This window comes from Maniola jurtina, chromosome 19 (assembly GCF_905333055.1).
Source record: "Maniola jurtina chromosome 19, ilManJurt1.1, whole genome shotgun sequence".
In the NCBI taxonomy this organism is placed as follows: domain Eukaryota; kingdom Metazoa; phylum Arthropoda; class Insecta; order Lepidoptera; family Nymphalidae; genus Maniola; species Maniola jurtina.
In genome coordinates, this window is record NC_060047.1 from 10,512,137 (window position 1) to 10,533,636 (window position 21,500).

A 21,500-nucleotide genomic window follows, 5' to 3' on the forward strand; every position below is an offset into this window, starting at 1 on the left:
TGTTATTTATTGTCGAAATAACATATAAGCTAATCTATACATAATTATAATAAAATTGTCTTTTGCAGGAACAACTGACTACGTCTGGATTAAGGTTTGGATTGATAGAGGAGTCCTTTTTATTTACCACAGAAACAGATACTTTTTAACCAGGAAAATCCTGGCTAAAATGTATGCGTTTTCAGAATGTAAGCTGCCTTAGAGCAAAGTTTCTTTGAATTGGATAAGTATTTAGTTTAGGTATAAAAAGTAATACATACCTACTCTTTACAACCAAATTTTTGGACAGAGGTTATTTTCCAGTATAAGTAAATAAAAAAGGTAATTCCTTATACCTGATTGATATCGCGAAATAATTAGGGTTGTAATGTAGTCTAAAATAAAATAAAGTAGGTCTCAATTGTATTAAATCACAAAAAAAAACAGTAAGTAAGTAATTTTAGGTTAATTTCAAAAACTCTGTAGAAGATGCATATAAAGCGAATTTAGTCTGGAAGTTATAATTCAGATTCCTTATCATATAAGATAAGATAACAAAAGAAAATGTCAGTAAAACGTTCCTAATATTACCAGGCCTGAGACAATTTGATAACATGAACTGATTATGAAACACAATTTTCTTCATCAGTGAATTTCGTTAAAAGTCCTTACAACCGTTGAGAGTTGGACCGCACCCAGCCTTATTTCCATATTATCCAAGCCATGAGCCCCATAGTAGGTAGGTACTCATATTAAATAACGCGAAAAAATTATATGATGAAAATAAAATATGGGTCATGTTTTATTTTGCACTTATTTTATAAAAGTATATTTATTTGTGTTCATGTGTGCGCTATCTGTAGGTATGCCAAACAGCCCAATCCATTGTAGTTTGAAATGTTTGACGACAGATCAGGCAGTCACCGTTTCCTTTTTAACCCCCGACCCAAAAAGAGGGGTGTTATAAGTTTGACGTGTGTATCTGTGTGTCTGTGTATCTGTGTATCTATCTGTGGCATCGTAGCGCCTAAACGAATGAACCGATTTTAATTTACTTTTTTTTGTTTGAAAAGTGGCTGCTTGATCGAGAGTGTTCTTAGCCGTAATTCAAGAAAATCGGTTCAGCCGTTTGAAAGTTATCAGCTCTTTTCTAGTTATTACTGTAACCTTTACTTGTGGGGGGTGTTATACATTTTTAATTTACACTTGTCTATATTTAAATTATTCGTAATGATTTTAATCAAAATATTATGTACCTGCCAAAATGACCATATAACCGGTATTACCATTGTGGGCTCCTCCGATATTAATGTTAATGCACTAGCCTCCAGCACTACGATCAAAGCTAATACAGCTTGACACTAATGTTCAGTCAGAGTTTATGATCCGACAACATTAATAACAATTATTTATAAGGTCCGGTTAATTTAGGTACGACAGGGAGTTATACCGGGGCCGTCTCATTTTCTATTTGATTAAATAATTCCGTGAGATTAGTTCCACGGCGCGATATTGTAGTTTATTGGAAATGTCGTAAACTTCAGTATTATTTAACAAACTCTTTTCTGTACCTACGTCTTGTACAATGTCAGTTTTGACGTGACAACGTCTTATAATTCGATAGAGCCGGCTGCACGCACGAAAAAACATGACTCGTGCGGCGTTACCTCGCTCTGAGGCGTTCCATGTAAGGCTTGAAGTGCAAGCGAGAGCGCGGAACGAGCGACAAAGAAGCACAATCGGGCTTTGTTGTCACGTTCAACTAACGTCAGTAAACCGACTTTACAGACAACCAATTTTTTTATAAAAATATGTGGCTCTAAAGTTATGTTACAGTTTACCAAAGTATGGAGGCTATTGACGTTAAGTCATTCGTAATATAAAAATAAAACATTGAAGATTTTATAGCCTCTCGAATGTTATTTTACCAGAGCATTGATGCGTTGTTTTTTTATCAAAACATGATTAATAATTAGATTTTTTGCTGAATTCATTGAATTTACTAACTTATAATAAACAAGTATATTAAATGTTATGATCTGAACACATACTACTTATAAACTTATAGTCAGTATTCCAATCGGCAAAACCTGTGTGAACCAAACATTTTATTTCGAGATTATTAATAGCTATTTCATATTATAAAATGGTTCTCATATTGAATCGTAAAAAAGAATAAGTTTATCTACGAGTATATTCCAAGCATTGATATTGAATATCGTTCAATTTTTAAGATAAAGTTGTACGGCATTAAAAATGACTTGGGGAACATAAATACGAATATCTTTGGTACAGAGAAGATCCATAATCCTATAATGGCCGTTACATAAATAAAGGTTTGGTTTCGTTTTACAGGTACACTTGGCGACGTGTGAAATATTATTATCGATAATAAAAGTACAATAAGACTCTGCGATGACTTTATATACGAATCGCATCACGTCCTAAGAAATCTGAGAACACCGTGTAAAGCAATCTCAGTAGAAATAAAACAAGAAAGCTTTTATGAATAAATTATGGCAGTGTAAAGTATGATAAATGATGTAAGGATTGTAATGGCCCGTGTACAATTAACAGCACAAGTTACTGATGTAATTAAAATGAACACTTATTAGAAAGCAGCAAGGTTGATAGTGACGTAAATTTTTATAATGATCAAATGGAGTTAGGTGGTGTGGTGTACATCACATCGGACGCAGCGGGTGGCTCGAACAAGTAAACTAGTATCTTGCAGACTAACGTAATAATCAGAGTATGCCTGGCCACGTTAACAAGATACTTAGCGAACCCCGAACTGAGGCTTAAAGACGCTGTCAAGCATGACCGTGTTACAACTCCGTAGAGATTCAGAGGGTCTCAGTTAATCTGGACATTAAGTATTAATACCAACGCATGATGATTACTCATCACGATTCAAACGATTATGATGTTACAAATATTAATTAAATCTCTGACATTTTGGGAGCGCAGGTCAAGGATCGGATGCTGTTCGAAGGAACATAATTCAGTATTTATTGGAATCTTCACGGCTCTTTAAGACTTTTATGCGCTAGAATAAAAAAGTGAAGGCTTCAATTGTGCAGTGCATCACATTTTGCAATAATGAACGTCTTATGTCTAATACTTTTGTGATACTAGTTTATACCCGTGACTTCGTTCGTGTGGACTACACAAATTTCCAACCCCTTTTTTTATCCCCATTTGGGTTGAAATTTCATAGTGTCTATGTCATTAATAGCAATATGCATGCCAGCCCGTTGTTCGAGCTGTGCGTTGATAGAATAGTCAGTCACCTTTTTCTTTTATAAATTTAGGTTACTGGTGACAATTTCTATGTTCTAATAATTTCGAATTTAAAAAGTCTACACCTACCATGAGGTTGTTGAAATCAGGTATTTTAATAAAGAATACCTTGCAGCTTTAGTATTAATTTTCAATAGCCAAACTCATTCTTACTTGGTTATCACGCTGCTTGTATATTTTTACCAAAAAACAGTGTTTTTCAACTAGTTCAGCAAAACATCTCTCTCTATCAAATTTTTATCACTGTTCATTATCTCCAAGAGCAAATCTTCAACATTAATTAATTCAAATCGGCTCAGTACACCGTGTTAACAGTGCATCTAACTTTCTTAATGTTTGATAATTATATTATGCGGAATCACAGCGAGTTTCTGGCGTTAATGCATGCCAAAACTAGTTCCTAAATTGCCTGCATACGGATTCGAGAAGTGGAGATGTAAGATTAATCGAAATCGAATCTACGCGCAACGTGAGGCTGAAGTTTGCTGTTGATTCTCAGTTCTGGACTAAGTTTTGGACTCGGGATTATATTATGAAGTACCTATAGCATTAGTTTGAGAGACGTGTGGCTTATTTGCGATAGCGCATATCGTCTAGCTTATGACTGCGACTTCGTCCGCGTGGACTATACTTTGAAACCCCTATTTTACTACCTTGGGCGTTGAATTTTCAAAAATCATTTATTGATGGATGTTTACGTCATATTAATAGCTATCTGCATGCCGAATTTCAGCCCGATTCATCCAGCAGTTTAATGCAGTCATTCAGTCTGTCAGTCACGTTTTCCTTTTATACATAATTTAGATAGTGCTTATTAAGCAACGTTGATTACAGTCAATAACCGGATGGGTGACCAACCGCTCATGAAGACTACAATTATGATATCTTGTATATACAAGCGAAATATCGCTTTGGCAAAAAATATTCTGACATCAAATATATGAAATGATAAAACTTGTATTGCCAGTCCTCCAAGTTATCTTAAAATTATATCAAGAAATCTTGTTAAAATTTCTCAGCGAAATTACAAAAAATAAAATAATAAAAAGAAAAACTTCGGGACGCGGATATTATTACGTAGGTTATCTGTCTAATGGCACATTTTCTAATGATATGAATGAGATTCCATATTCCATTCAACTAAGAAAAAAGTATTGGCGTTATGTACTGTGAATCCGTCTCGGGATTCAAAGGCATGCCAGGCGATATGATATACGACATAGAGATGCCATGTACTAGAGGCCGTGACGTATTGAAAAAACGTTTTTAACTTGATTGGTGAACGAGGACAGCTGTGCTTTATTGCCATTGATATGGAATGACCTGGGTATCACCTTCCACCTATAATATGGGTAACTTCAAGTCAAGAGTGAATAGGCATCTTCTAGGCAAGCGCGCTCCATCTTAGGCTGCATCATCACTTGCTAGCAGGTCTGATTGCAGCCAAGCGCTAGTCTATATAATAAAAAAAAATTAGCTGTACTCTATCACAGACACAGTAGTATTTAAATCACAGTGTAATGACGCAAACTTTTACGGTACGATTTTTTTCAGTAGAAAGTAAATAGGTACTTTACGGGGTGGAGGGAGAAGACACTAGGTATGCTACGGCAGATTATGATATGTAAAACTTTAGGATTTCTCTTCAATCCGTTGTCAATGTAAATCTACCCTTAGGTGATGAATTAGTCTTTTATTAGTACTCACCTTCCTATACATATATTATAATTTACACTGCTAGAACCTTTACTTTTTTGTTTGTCGGCCAAGAATTTTATTGATGACCGATGTAATATCTGCAGCTCTATGGTCTTGTAACTCAGTGGTGTACACAGGGTTTATGATACTGGACGACAGGTGACAAAAAGTGTTATGAATGCCGGAGCAGTTCCCTGTTTTTGCTGTAAACCAGTTCTTAATGCAGGTTCAATACTTGAGAATGCTGCCAGCGGGCGAGATGATGAGAAATCTGACGAACTACGTCTTGAGGCTGCGGAAACGGCGATTTTAAACGCTTATGCGAACTTATTGGGACCATTATAATTTTATTGCAAATAGACAGCTTAGAAATAAATCAAAGTGTAAATGGGAATAGTAAGCCACAAACTTAATGAGGACTATAACAGTCAACGGGCCAAGCACAACAGTATGGGAAGGTTTTTGTCGAGGCTTATGTAACTTTTACAATGTAAAATCCAAAGCGATGAGTTGTACTGATTAAGCTTAGATTGTAGCGCTCAGAAAAATAATACCATGCGGCCCTGTGGCATACTGCAATGATGCAGTGTTCCTCTGTTAAAATGATAGCTATAGCATGTCGATCGCTCACTATGGGCTAAAATGGCTTGTTGCAACAAGAATTAATTGTTGTTGTAATAATGATTATCGCAATTGTTTAAATGAAGATCTCCTCCTTTCTTAAAGTTTACGTTCACAGCAAAGATTTTATGGTGCTCTATTTGATAGAGATGGTGTTTTAGTCTAAATTATGAATATTATGAATTATCTGTTAAGAGGGCTCTCTCCGTCACTCGTTTCCACTCGTTTCATACAATCGTAGTTCCAATTTCATTTGAATATTAAGCAACCTAAGTCCATGAAATTTTGCAGACATATTCTAGAAACTAATATCTATGTCTGTGGTTTTCCAGATTTCTGTTAAAATATTTGGTTTCAAAGTTACACGGTCTTAAAAATTTTCATACAAATCTTGGAGCCCCTGTAATTTTAAAACTACATATTTTTAGAAAAATCTAAAACACCACAGACACAGATATTAGTTTCTAGAATATGTCTGTAAAATTTCATGGACTTTGGTTGCTTAATATTCAAATGAAATTGGAACTACGATTGTATGAAACGAGTGACGGAGAGAGCCCTGTTAAAATGATAGCTATAGCATGTCAATCGCTTACTATTGGCTAAAATGCTTTGTTGCAATAAGAATACCATAAAAGCAAATCCCAATAATTGCAAATGTAATAATGATTAACGTAATTATTTAAATGAAATTCCCCTTTCTCAAAGTTTCCGTTCACAGCGAAATTTTAATGGTGCTCTATATAGATAGAGATAGTGTTTTTAGTCTAATTTATGAATATTATGAATTATCTCTTAATAATTGTTTATTAGTAAGGATTAAACCATATAATTATGTCCTACACAAGGACCTAGTTCTACAATCATTGTAATTTTCAAATAAGCGGAAGCGTAAGCAAAATTATTTGTTTGTATTTAATTGAAGGGATTGACTGATATTTTTTAAGCACACAAACCACAACTGTCTTCAACGAAAAGTTCACACACATTAAAACACACCAAATAGCTGGGTATAAAAAGCTAGGTACAGAAATGAACAGAAAATAGGTACTTAAGTTACATAAAATTAAAAAAAAAAAACGACACAAAACTGACTAGTGATGCTAGTCAGTATTATTATACAGTCTGATCATGATATTTGTTATTAGGTATTATTGTATAACTGTGGTTTGGAAATTTCAGTTGGTCCACATTAGCTTTGTGTACATTCGTAATTGGATATTGGCTCATTTAGCAATTAACACACGCAACACTTCCTTTGTTTAATAAGACAGATATAATGCTGAAATTATGTTATATCAATGCAACTAGTAAATGGGGAAGTTTGGCTTTATAGGCGTTGAGTACTTAAATAAGTACATAATATGAACAGTAAACACAGTTGAAAGATGATTTCAAATACCAATTAAAAAGTCTTAAGAGGTGTCTGCCTCTCCGTCACTCGCTCCACACAAACGTAGTTCCAATTTCATTTGAATATTAAGCAACCAAAGTCCATGAAATTTTGCAGACATATTCTAGAAACTAATATCTATGTCTGTGGTTTTCCAGATTTCTGTTAAAATATTCGGTTTCAAAGTTACGCGGTCTTAAAATTTTCATACAAATCTTTGAGCCCCTGTAATTTTAAAACTACATATTTTTAGAAAAATCTAAAACACCACAGACACAGATATTAGTTTCTAGAATATGTCTGCAAAATTTCATGGACTTTGGTTGCTTAATATTCAAATGAAATTGGAACTACGATTGTATGGAACGAGTGACGGAGAGAGCCCTGTTAAGTCTCGCAATAAGATTTTTATAAATAAATAAAATAAAATGTTTTTTTCAAGTTATCTTGTTACATACAACAGGTTTGATCTCGAACAATTTGCGTGCTTATTATTGGCGTAAGTAGCTATATACATTTTTTTAATTTTTTTTTTTAGAATTTTGCAAGATCAAAAACTGGCTATCTTAGCTAGAAGCTGCTAGAAGCTAGAACAATGAAAATGTTAGTTATAAGATGTGATGTATGACATAATTTAATAAATAAACGTTTTTCTTTCTTTTAATTACAACCTTTATGAAGCATGGCAAACTGTATTGCCAGCTGGTCCATAGTGGTAAATTAGGGTAAGTCACTTATGGGTTTTATTGCGGTTTACGATACGTACGACCAAGTGAAAAACAATAAAATCTAGCTGGAGGAAGTCTGTCTAATGTCTAGACGGTTCACTTTTCCTTGGAATTGAAATTAATTAGTTTGATAAAAGTTTCAAAATAAATGTATGTTTGTATATTAGTTCGTCTTTATATCACGCCGCGAGGAGCAACAGTTCGAAGTAATATTTTGAATCATCATCATCATCTAGATTAAATTAATAGCTCGTTCACACAGGCTACGTAAGCGTAGACATAGCGCGTACCATTGCGTTGTAATGTATGGAACTGTATGAAACATAGCACACTGTTCGCGTAAAGCGTGGACGTATGCATAACCCGGTGTATTAGGGGTTTATGCGCGTTACTACGCACGTGTCACGTATCCGTGCTGCATACGCAATCGGTGTGAATCAGCCTTTATCTACTTAAAAATGACTCAAGCTGCATCCCGCGAAATCGGCGAATTCGTACGGAATTTTTAAATTTAATTCCACGTGAATGAAGTTACGAACATCATCTAAAATCTAGATTCTAGTTAACCATAAATCGTTCGTTTCGGAGCCAAGCGTGTTTACGCTATTAAAGTAAAATAGTTCAGTATTGTCTGCAGATATTTACGACGCATCCTAGCTAACGGTTAATGTTCTTGAGATCTTTCACTTAGTTAGCACCTAACAACATTGTTGTAAAGGAATTTATGTAGTTTCAAGAACAACTAAAACCGTCATCAATTTGAAGAAGGTAGTTTAAGTCGATGAAGTAAGTGAGAATTAACTATACAGAAATACGAGATTCTGACAAAAATATAGTTTTAACTAGCTGACGCCCGCGACTTCATCCGCGTGGATTTAGGTTTTACGAAATCCCGTGGGAACTCTTTGGTTTTCCGGGATAAAAAGTAGTCTATGTGCTAATCCAGGATATTATCTATCTCCATTCCGAATTTCAGCCAAATCCGTCCAGTGGTTTTTGCGCGAGGAGTAACAAACATACACACACACACATACAAACTTTCGCCTTTATAATATTAGTGTGATAGATGATGCTTCCGACTTCATCGAAGTGGATTTTGGTTTTTTAAGTATTCTAAGGGAACTCTTCGATTTTCCGGAATAAAAAGTAGCCTGTATCTGTATACAGGATGCAAGCTATCTCTGTACGAAATGGGCGATGCCTACGACATCATCCTAGTGGAATAAGGTTTTTTTTAAATTCTCGTGTGAATTGTTTGTCTTTCTGGGACAAAAAGTAGCGTATTTCCATCCACGGGATGCTTCTTCGCTTCGGCAAACTTCGTTGTGTTATAACTGTAGATCAACGGCCAAAATAAATCAATGTAACTGTATAATCTGTCGGAAAATTATTAAGTAACGAGTATTTATAGTAATCAACCTTGTTTTTTTTTTTCAAAAAAAGACCGTACCTATACGCGACTGGTTGACATGGCAATCGAGGCGTCCTCTTGCCTCATACTCCGATTGCCATGTCGACCTGTCGTGAACTATACTTACAATTTTTAACAAAAAGCAACGTTGCTAAGTAACTTATCAACCGATTATAGATATGATTGATTTATAATCCCGACTGTTAATCTTTAAAATGGTCAGATCCGTTTTCCGTTAAATATGAGCGATTCCGTGAATCCTTTCTTGCTAGCAAGGTAACAATTCAGGAATATTAAAAAGCCCATACTAAACTTTTGGGTTCAGTCAACTAACTCCTGCACTTTTGTGAGAATTTGTAGTTGACATATTTGATTATTGACTTTATTTATTTTTTCTGTATTTATTTTTATTGTGTAATTTAATTTAATTAGTGTAATTGGACTTAAAAGGTCCGTTCTAATTAAATAATTAATTAATTAAATAAATAAATAAATAAATAACTAATATTGACTTTCGAATTGAAATCAAGAATTGAATTGAAAGTCAATATTTGTTACTGAGCCAAGTAGTTTTAAATTGAGTGATTGAAATCGTATCTACGAGGTCATAAAAGTCGTTTTTTATTTAAATGTCTTTGCGGAGTGATCCTTTTGAACCTGGAAGCTGTTATCAAGGAAGGTGCCCTAAGTTCAGTTAAACTGAAAAGATAAACTAGGTACCTAACTTAAACGTGTCACGTGATTCAATTACACCATAGGATTAATAGTATTTTTAACCCCCGACCCAAAAGAGGTGTATCTGTCTGTGGCATCGTAGCTCCTAAACTAATAAACCGATTTAAATTTAGTTTTTTTCGTTTGAAAGGTGGTTTGATCGAGAGAGTTCTTAACTATAATCCAAAAACATCTTGTTGTTCTAGTTTCTGTAACCTTCACTTGTCGGGGGTGTTATAATTTTTTAATTTACACTTGTTTGAAAGGTAAAAATACATTTTAGTACCTATAGGATTCTTACCTATATCAAAACAATAGCAGCCAGAATATTTTCATGAGACATCCCTTCAATCATTAAAATATTACGACCTTATTAAAGTAACGTACCGTAATAATTACTTATTGCTTCGAAACTTAACTTTTTTGACTGAAAACCCGTTAATTACTCGCTTCTTACTTCAGTAATTAAAATTAATTTGTGCGGTTAATAAACCCGTGTTGCGTTCGCAGCAAACGTGTAATAAATGACGGGTAGGTGCACCATAAGTTTATTTTTTATCATTTTTTTCTCAAACGAGCACGATTCGACCTAATAATAATAATGTAATCTCGTAATAATATACTATCATTTAGAATAAAGAGTGGAATAAGTAAAAATAAAACAATTATTTGCTTTTGGATCAAGTAGAATTTATATACTTTATTCAATTAAATTATACTATCAATCATAATATTATAATACAAGAGTGAACATCTAAAATCTAAATTATTAAAACAAAGAACGTAAAACAAAAAATCTTAAAAAATATTGTATAATACCTAACTAAAATAAATTATTAAAAGAAGTCCCTTTAGGCAAGGTTCCGAAGATACTGGCAGCGTTCGCCCTTTGAATGGCTAGACTAATTCTTTGTCTGAGGTAGCTGCCAGCTCTCCGGTCTAAAATGTAAGCAAATTAAAAAAAAAATTGCTTACATGGTATCATGTAATATCAATAGCCTTAGTACTTTACATCTCACCGACACAGATAATTTCGAATGTCAAAACACAATATCGTCAGGGTAAAATAGACGTTAAAATCATTGATTTATAATCAAAAATAAAGTACCATCAATTAAAACTTCACAAGGTTTCAGTATAAAGCACTGGCTGTAAATGTACAGACGAACTTAGTTGAAGTTCATTTTACTTTATTACTAAAGCGTTTCGACGGTCGAATTCGATCTACGTTAATGAGAATTGAGATGTAAAATCTTATACTAAGGCTACAAATATATGATGGAGTTTCAATAAAATATGACGTAGTCTTCTCGTACAAAATAAAGATGCACTGGATCTAGTAGGCTAACTCGCAATCCCGCTGCGTAAGTGACAATGTCAAACATGATATGAGACGCCTTGTGCGTGTTCATATTGAAACCCGCGTCTTAGCACGCGATCTTTATGTGCCAAGCGAGATGAACATTTTGAACTTTTTCGTTCTTTTTAATTATCTTGTTGATACATTTAATTTCCTCCGTTCTTTGGAGAGCACGTTAAACCGTCGGTCCCAATTATTATCACTAACATTTGATAATAATAAATGACGCGGACGCCCCGCACACACGCACAGCGCCCGGGCTATCCCGCAATAGAATAGAATAGAATGGAGTAAAATGGAGTGGAATGGAGTAGAATGGAGTAGAATCGAATAGGATAGAATAGAATTCAAGTAAACTTTTACAAGTGCTTGAACCGTCAAAATAATTTATTTAGATATTTTGGTTGCCTGATAAAATAAATCAAAATAAATAAACGATTTGATTAAAAAATAAAATCATGGTCACTCTACATGGCGGTCCGAGTGCAAATTACAAGAGTTCCGCTGACAAAGAGACAATCGCCGCCGAAACCAGTGTAATTGTGTCCACTTCTTGCACGCTGGTTAAGCATTGTTTAATATGTTAATCAGTTTCAAAGTTTAATTGCGTTTTTAGGGGTCTGTGCAAAATGGTAAAAACTGGTCGGTGCGTTTCATAACACACATGAGATATGGTTCCGTAGCCATGTTAATTACTCACAACTTTGGCAACAACAAAAGGTATCCATTCGAGGGCATTCCAGGGGAAAATCAAAATTTTCTTTTCATGATCTTCCTGATTTTTTTGCATTGGTATATGGATGGTTTTATGCCTACTTCAGCATAAATTTGTATCGTTTAAACTGAAACTTAAGTCTAAGCAATGTCAAAGTGCACTCTATAGATTTCAACAATAGACTCATCTTCAAAAAAAACTGAAATAATAAGAATTAAGTTCCCAATAGAAGTTAGTAGAGCTATTCTATCCGAATGTAGTATCATCCTACGATAAAAACAATTTTACAAGCAAACTTAGTTAAGCGGTCTCAAATGAAAGAGATACCTACTCGTATGTTTTTGAAATTGAATAATTTAACCATCAATATAACTAGGTACTTAGAAGTTTGTCGCCGGAGTACAGAACCCCAGGTGGGCATGTCTGGTTCTTACTTGGCCAGTTTTTTTTTAACAAGCCTCTTGATCGTTTGAGGACCCATTCACACGTTGTGCACTGCCTTTCAATGGAATGTATACCGTTTCTAAACTCCTTAGGTCGTCTTTGAAAAACTTACGAGTATAGTGTATAGGCCAACGACTTGAAGAAACCACGTCGACGATTTGTCGGCACAGAATTTTTCTTGCCATCATAATTACGTAGGTAATGAGAAAATATGAAACCTTATATCTACTTTGATAGTTATAGTAGCTTAACGGTTGGGAAAAATGATTTTTATAAAGCTTTCATATACACTTAAGTAATATTTTCTACTAGCCGATGCCCGCGACTTCGCCCGCGTGGATTTAGGTTTTTTGAAATCCCGTGGGAACTCTTTGATTTTCCGGGATAAAAAGTAGCCTATGTGCTAATCCAGGATATTATCTATCTCCATTCCAAATTTCAGCCAAATCCGTCTAGTAGTTTTTGCGTGAAGGAGTAACAAACATAAACACACACACACATACAAACTTTCGCCTTTATAATATTAGTGTGATGATAATAATGATGTAAGGTATTTGGGTTTATTTTCTAGGCGAAAGGAATTTCACCCTCACCGCCTGGGTGCCTGGTGCACTTTGACCGCCCGTTGTGCCAGACCCTTTTCTCCACGCACATGCAAACTGTGGAACCAACTCACATCGGCGGTGTTCTCACTAGATTACAACATGGGGTTAATCAAGGGGTGGACCAACAAGTTCCTGAAAGGCCGCCAACGCATCGGTGGTTCCTCTGATGCTGCAAATGTTCATGGGCGGCGATAATCACTTAACATCAGGTGACCCGCCTGATGTTAAGTGTATATAAATGTACAACTACATTAAAATATACCAAGCGACAGAAAAACAATTTCACTCTAATATTTCAACGTTTATTAAGACGATCGCAGCCGGGTTTTAGTTTTCAACTTTATCTTGCTCTTCATTAATCTTGAATAAGAATAAGAATAAGAAGTGTTTATTTGCTAGAATATGGTAAAATATACATTGGTCTTAAATAATTAATAATAATTCTTGTGGGTATTTATCCAGAAATATTACTATTATACTATTGATATTATTTTATAATGTTCTAATTTGAAATCAAGTATTCTAATGAAGAGCAATAAAACTTTTTACAGCTATTATAATTACCTACCTCATCATCTAAGTTGTTAATTATAATGAGGCATGTCATAAACATGTTGGCCTGTCAACACTTTTCAATCAATCGAATATTAATCATCACGAATCATTAATAATTTATTCAAGACCATTTTCAGGATGTAGTTTTGATAGTTTATTTTGTACAAGTGTAAATTAAAAATTTATAACACCCCCGACAAGTGAAGGTTACAGTAACTAGAAAAGAGCTGATAACTTTCAAACGGCTGAACCGAATTTCTTGGATTATAGCTAAGAACACTCTCTATCAAGCCCCACCTTTAATTAAAAAAACTAAATTAAAATCGGTTCATTAGTTTAGGAGCTACGATGCCACAGACAGATACATAGATACACATATACGTCTACATACGTCAAACTTATAACACCCCTCTTTTTGGGTCAGGGGTTAAAAACAGGTATTCTGACAGCTAACAGTCGAAATATATGTACGTAAATGGAAAAACTGACTAATCTATCAACGCACAGCTCAAACCACTGGATGGATCGGGCTGAAATTTGTCATGCAGATAATATACTCGTACATCCGCTAAGAAAAAAAATTTCAAAATTCAACCCCTATGGGTGGTAAAATAGGGGTTTGAAATTTGTGTAGTCCACGCGGACAAAGTCGCGGTCGTAAGCTAGTCAATAATATATTTTCTAACATTTCTAAAAATCTTAATTTTTAAATCAAAGATTAGCATCCTTTACTAATCTTTATTTAAAAAAGAAATCGAAATAACTTACGAGAATCAATATTTCACATCCCACTCGATTGCTATTAAAAACCTAATAAAACATTTTAATAACATCACACAAACTAATTTAATTATACGGCATCAGATTGGCTTTCAATTATTTCGAAGGCAACTTCATCTCAGGCAATTTATCAAAGGATAAACTAATAATTCTATCAGCAAAAGCTGATAAGGTTACTTCGGCGTCGATTTTTTACATTATTTTAAAGAAACTTGAGGATGGAGACCTATTTCTACAACTTTAATTTTTATTAGTTAGGTACATACAGAATTAAAATTCTAGAAAATAAACATAAATCTAAATTAAAACTAAAAAATATTAAGTTAAAAACTGAAATAAATTAAATCTAAAACCTATAATGTCTATTTTTAATAAGTTTTTAAATATAAATAATTCAATAATTATTTAGGTATCATAAATGCAGGTTTATCTGTTTTTGCCCTTTAACGGCTAAACCTCTAAAATGACCTTATTGTTTAGAATAGAATGGGAATATTCATTTTTATTCAAATGAACTTTTACAAGTACTTTTGAATCAATAAATGAATCTACCACTGATTCGGAATGCCTTTTCCACCGAGAAGAACCAGTAAATTGTAGTCCCGCGCATTGATAGAGCGAACTGCAAGTCAAATCCACACCTTTTTAACCCCCGACCCAAAAAGAGGGGTGTTATAAGTTTGACGTGTGTATCTGTGTGTCTGTGTATCTGTGTATCTGTGTATCTGTGTATCTGTCTGTGGCATCGTAGCGCCTAAACGAATGAACCGATTTTAATTTACTTTTTTTTGTTTGAAAGGTGGCTTGATCGAGAGTGTTCTTAGCTATAATCCAAAAAAATTGGTTCAGCCGTTTAAAAGTTATCAGCTATTTTCTAGTTTTCTTGTAGAAAAGAAGGTTAGATAACCCTTAGGTTCATAATATTTAAGTGTCAATTGACAAATGTCAAGCTGTCAAGATGGACGTTGCCTAGATATACATAATTATTTATTTGAAAATGATTTGTCGGGGGTATTGAAAATTTTTAATTTACACTTGTTAGATTATTATTGTTTACGTAATCGTCGATTGTGCAATAGTTATGCTTTTTTCAGGAGCATACTTTTAATCGATTTCTAAAACTTTTGTTATGTGATTTATGTGGTTTTAAAATTTTAAATTACGTAGTAGCTTCAATATACTAAATCTGGACCCGTTTATCGAATAGAATAAAACAAAATTATTTCTTAATTTAATAATTACATGGGTGAGAACTCCATTAATCTATACATTGAGAGCCGAATCAAAAACAAAGATTCAATATATTAGTTTATCATTTATATATTCAAGAGTAATCTTTAGGCTCTATACTCGATTAACACAACCGGATTGATACAAAATTAACTGTTATTGTTGAAGTAATCGGATTTCTCGTTGAAAGGTACGGTCCGCACATTCGTGTTATTACCAAAATCAAAATCTATAATTCTATTATGAATCTAGGTGTTGGTACAATTTTTGTAAACTGTAAAACTATTTCATGCAGTAACACAGGCGCACAGATTTTATATAATAAAAATACAATTTAATATTTTAACAGTAGTTTTTGCCTAAAACTTCGTCCACGCGAAAAGAGAAAACACATTAGTAAGTATGCCTCCTCATGTAATTAGTATTCGAGTAGAACTATGATTTCTTTGGATTAAAAATATGATTAAAAACAATGTAAATGGGTCCGGGACCTTTGAAAAAATCGGTGTTTATAGTTACGTTTAAAAAATACGGGCGGAATTGCGAACTATCCCTTTTTGGAAGTCGGTTAAAAAGTAGCCAAACCTAAGCTTGGACTCAGTGTTGAAGTAAGTATGTAGGTAGTTAGCATTGTATACATTTTGATTGTCAATTGATGAATTTGTAAGATAGTTGTGATTATTATTTGCTTAAACTTGAAACTAAAGCTCCGAGGGTTCCAAATGCGCCCTCAACTGTTTCCAAGATGCAAGCTATCTTTGTGCCAAATTTCATAAAAATCGGTTCAGCCGTAAAAAAGTAGAAAAGCAGACTTTCGCATCACACTACTAATATTATAAAGGCGAAAGTTTGTATGTGTGTGCGTATGTTTGTTACTCCTTCACGCAAAAACTATTAGACGAATTTGGCTGAAATTTGGAATGGAGATAGATAATATCCTGGATTAGCATATAGGCTACTTTTTATCCCGGAAAATCAAAGAGTTCCCACGGGATTTAAAAACCTAAAACCACGCGGGTGAAGTCGCGGGCATCGGCTAGTTTAATTTAACTAATATTGATGGATTTCAGGTGTATCTGTTGCTGACTGTACTACGATTATAGATAACTATCATCTTATTGGATGTTTGCTCATAAGATTAATGTTCTGATGCCGCTTATTTATAAATTAACGTTTATTATTCAAAGCGCTTACAAGCTTAGACTTGTTGCTTACTAAGTTATTCGTCTTTTAAACTAGCAACAATTATTATTATAGCGGTATTGTGATAGTGTTATAGCCCGCTATGTTGGTTTAAAGTTAAAACTAGTGGTTTTTTACGAACAAAGACCTCGTTCATGTTGTATAAGTTCATTAATTCATATACCATTTTCCAATATATTGATAAAGGCGAAACTTTTGCAGGGTGTGCATAACAAACAACAGTGTAACAAAAGTGTATTTATTTTGACTGTTATTAGTATTAATAATTGTCGTTCAACTAAAAGATATGACTAAAATTATACATAAGTCACAGTTTTTAATTTCAAATCATTTTTGAGGTAGACCCGAGACAAAACATGTCCAATAACTTAACAGGGCTCTCTCCGTCACTCGTTTCATACCATTTCATACAATCGTAGTTCCAATTTTATTTGAATATTAAGCAACCAAAGTGCATGAAATTTTGCAGACATATTCTAGAAACTAATATCTGTGTCTCTAGTGTTTTAGATTTTTCTAAAAATATGTAGTTTTAAAATTACAGGGGCTCAAAGATTTGTATGAAAATTTTAAGACCGCGTAACTTTGAAACCGAATATTTTAACAGAAATCTGGAAAACCACAGACATAGATATTAGTTTCTAGAATATGTCTGCAAAATTTCATGGACTTTGGTTGCTTAATATTCAAATGAAATTGGAACTACGATTGTATGAAATGGTATGAAACGAGTGACGGAGAGAGCCCTCTTAAAATTTAAAAAACCCCCGACATAAAAACCTCTATAAGAAAACTAGAAAAGAGCTGATAACTTTCAAAAAAACTAAATTAAAATCGGTTCATTCGTTTAGGAGCTACGTGCCATAGACAGATACACAGATACACAGACACACAGATACACAGATACACACGTCAAACTTATAACACCCCTCTTTTTGGGTCGGGGAATAAAAATCGCAAACTTTGATAGCCTCCCAGATCGTCAATTTATAAATAGGTAAAAGTTAAAAAAAATAGTTGAAAATTCAACGATACCCCATGAGCGTATTAAAGCGAAAAAAACAATTGTCTGCCATTTGCTTCTATGTGCGACGCCCCGACATAAAATTAAAAAAAAATGATTTTCGGCTTTTCAAATTTCATTTTCCATAATTAGTTGTTTTGCAAGTGTTTATCAAGTCAAGTAACTGAATTACTTGTATTTTACCCATAAAACTTTATTTCTTTTGTCCGAAACATGGCACTTTCAGAATAAAATTCATATCTAATAATAGAGATAAAACACTTGTATGTACTTTAATATACTTTTATTCGACTGTTTACTTATTTTATTAATTTACATATAGAGCACAACAGCTACTCGCCATTCCACGCGTCACCAGAGAGTGTAGAGCCCTCTAGTACCATAGACTCTTGGAGAACGTCAGAGCTAGACCACGCATAGACTATTAACAAACTCCACCTAACACTAAGTACATCTGCACGAATTTTTATAATTCCAACTGGAACTTTCTTTGGTGTCTTCAAAGTTCAAATACGCTTAGGCAGTTATTTATTTACGAACTGTCAAAACAAAAACTGAAGCGCCGGAACGAAAGTGTACAAAGAAAAAAGAAAAACGAATATTATCACATTTGTTACCAATTATAGCGTTGAAATACACATTGAGAATCGTTCCTCGTCTCGGATGTCTGTCTGTGTTGTAATTAATAACTCCTGAACGCCCTCACTCAACACATGTGCGGTTCGGGTTAGGATTTATTTGTATTCGAGTTTAATATCGGATTTTTCCTAAATATTTCTTATTTTATAATTGCTTTGATTTTTAACTTTACTTCAAGAGACACAATGTCCTATCTGGTGTAAAATAAATTGTAACAAAAAATCACATACGTATGATGCCTGTGATTTCGTCAGCGTGGATTTAGGTTTTCCAAAATCCCGTGGGAACTCTTTGATTTTCCAGGATAAAAAGTAGCCTATGTGGTATGTGCTAATCCAGGATATTATCTATCTCCATTTCAAATTTTAGCCAAATCCATTTTGTAGTTTTTGCGTGAGAGTGTAACAAATATACACACACAAACTTTCGCCTTTATAATCTTAGTGTGATTGCTTTATGACTGAAGCGAGAACTAACCGAGCAAAGCCAGGAAATGCCAGCTAGTTACAGACATTGTGAGTTATTACTCATAAATTAATACGTAAGTAACTCGCATTTCCTGTTCCAATTAACTATCCCCTAACGGTCACTCACAAACATTGACTTAAGCTAAAAGTAGACGGCAATAGTGACCAGTTATGTGAACCCCGGGTCTTAATTGAAAAGAACCGCACCTTAAAACCACCGCCAATGTAAATAGGAATAAAAACAAACAATTATTAAAGCGATATACATCGGAAAATACTGTTAAAGTAATTTGAAGTTTATGTTTAGTTTAATGAATAATAATTTTGATGTAGCCCTAAATAAATTATATTGAATGAAAATTATTGCTAAGTTGGCATTGATTGCAGAAATTGCGAATGTCAGTGTGTGGACATAAAGGTCACAACAATAACATCATAAGGAAGGCTCAAAAACAAAGAACGAATGAAAGGGACCTAGAAATAAAGGAAGTTTTTTTTTAGAGGAGGTCTAGAATCTAGATAATAGGTTGACTACACTTTCAAACCCCTTTTAGGGATACAATTTTTCTTTGCGGATGTCAACGTCATAATAGCTATCTGCATGCCAAACTTCGCCAAACCAGCTCGATCCTTCCAGTAGTTTGAGCTACATACGTTGATAGATCAGTCAGTCAGTCAGTCAGCTATTCTTTTTATATTTATAGATAAGTCTAATGACCGCCAAGATTATATAAAAGACCCGTTGCAGTGTAAACTAACCTTAATAAGACTTAAAAAAACATTTTAGGGTGGTGACATACATCGGTGTTGTCAAAGATACCGCGTTCCCTCAGATAATGGCCGAAACGGTCAATATTTGGGAACCCATCAGAGACATCGACCGAGCGGCTTCTGTGGTGAGAAATCGATTTATTTATACCTACCTACCCCTTGGACTAAGAGCCCGGGAGGTTGAGACGATCGTTTTTTTATAAAAGTTGAAAGTTTCTATGTGTATTGTCCGTAACTCGGAGAAACGATCAGCGACTATGAAGTCATCATACCATGGGTCATGGTTTTGGCAGATAACTGGTAACGGGTATCTAGCAGAAGGCAGCCACGATACTAAATATGTGGCAATGTATGACGTGATTTTTAATAGGTACTATTCCGAGGAAAATATTATAAAAAAATTAAGATTTATACTTCGACGAAAGATTTTATACGTCTTCTACCTGTTTCTGCATAGCCACCATGATCAAAACTTCATAGTCGCTGATCGTTGTTCCCTATATTGGGGACAATGAGCAGAGAAACTTTCAGCTTTTATAAAATAACAAAGTTCTGGCCCTCCCTGGCTCTTTCTCTATCTGTTAAAACGGAATTCATTTTTGTTGCCTTTTAAAAATTTATGTCCCTTTTTTAGAATGTTAATTTCCGATGTTCTGAATGAATGTTATTTTTATTCAGTCAATTATTTTTATGACAAAACGAATAGACATGAAATCATATTATTGGTCTACATTCTACTCTACCGGTCGGGGCTAAGGATTTTTATCATTAAAAATGAGAATCAGAATTATTCGTCTTTCATGTCACTAATTTTTTTTTTATCGCAATTAATTTCGCATAAAATATTGTAAGTATAAATAAGTAAGCTCTTTTTAATTGTAAGACGTTAAGAGAAGTTTCCCTAGGGCCTAGTATGCTCCACAGCGCTTTTCATACAAACGTAATTTTGTGAAAGCCAAACTCCGTGTGGGACGACCTCCTGCCCGCTGGACTGATGACCTGAAGAAGGTGGCGGGGAGCGGGTGGATGAGGAAGGCGGAGGACCGTGTTTGGTGGCGCGCTCTTGGAAAGGCCTATGCCCAGCAATGGACGTATACAGGCTGATGGATGGATGAAACTACGTGTGGATTCCTCTTCTAAAATAAACTTTCAATAGTACCATATTTCTATAATTACAAATCCACAAGATGTCTCAGAATCAAGTAGCCATAAATAATGGACGCCAGTTACACCGATCACGAACTTCAAACTTCATTTTGCTCATTTAAAGTTCCACGATAAATCCTAAAACGAAATTGTACGTACAAATGTCTCAGTAAATAAAGATTAAACCATTTAATCAGACTGTCCTAGAGCTGCTCGCCCCCGGCTTTGTATAGCAAAAAGTTTTGACGTGACTTATATCTTGTGAAGTTTGTGTTAAATTAGGAACACGGTGTGTTTATAATAGCTAGGGAGTCGGTAGCAGTTTTGGTATACGATTATTGCTCGTTATCATTGATAGGAAACTTATGTGTCTGCTGGTAACGTCGCAAACCAACTTTCTTGCAAATAAATTATTATCTTCAATGCGTAACTATTTTCAAATTCTGCCGTGTCAACTTAAGTTTAAATTTTTCTCTCCGTCAGCACTGCAATTTTTTTTTCAAAGTCAAAGTAAAAACCATTTATTCAAAGTAGATACAATTGTACTCCTTTTTAGGTCGAAAATGTTTTTGTACGATATAGTGGTGATAATTAATTACGTAACTTAAAACTAAATCCCACAACAAACTTTTATTTTTTATTTGTTACAGAACCGGCCACAGAATTATTAGTAAGAAGAAAGTAGGAAAACAAATTAATGTTTCTGAACTGAGG

General features: G+C 34.2%; 1 protein-coding gene across 5 annotated transcripts in view; it reads right to left on the bottom strand.

The window, feature by feature from the left end:
• The window catches only part of LOC123874806, a 237,826-nt gene that overhangs the window by 142,151 nt on the left and 74,175 nt on the right, over window positions 1-21,500 (bottom strand). The window contains exon 4 of one of the 5 annotated variants that reach the window (XM_045920314.1): window positions 8,931-8,936. The exons of the other annotated variants lie outside the window; for them this stretch is intronic. The gene's annotated coding sequence lies outside the window, so the exon portion shown is untranslated. The remainder of the gene's footprint in view (window positions 1-8,930; window positions 8,937-21,500) is intronic. 5 annotated transcript variants of the gene reach the window in all.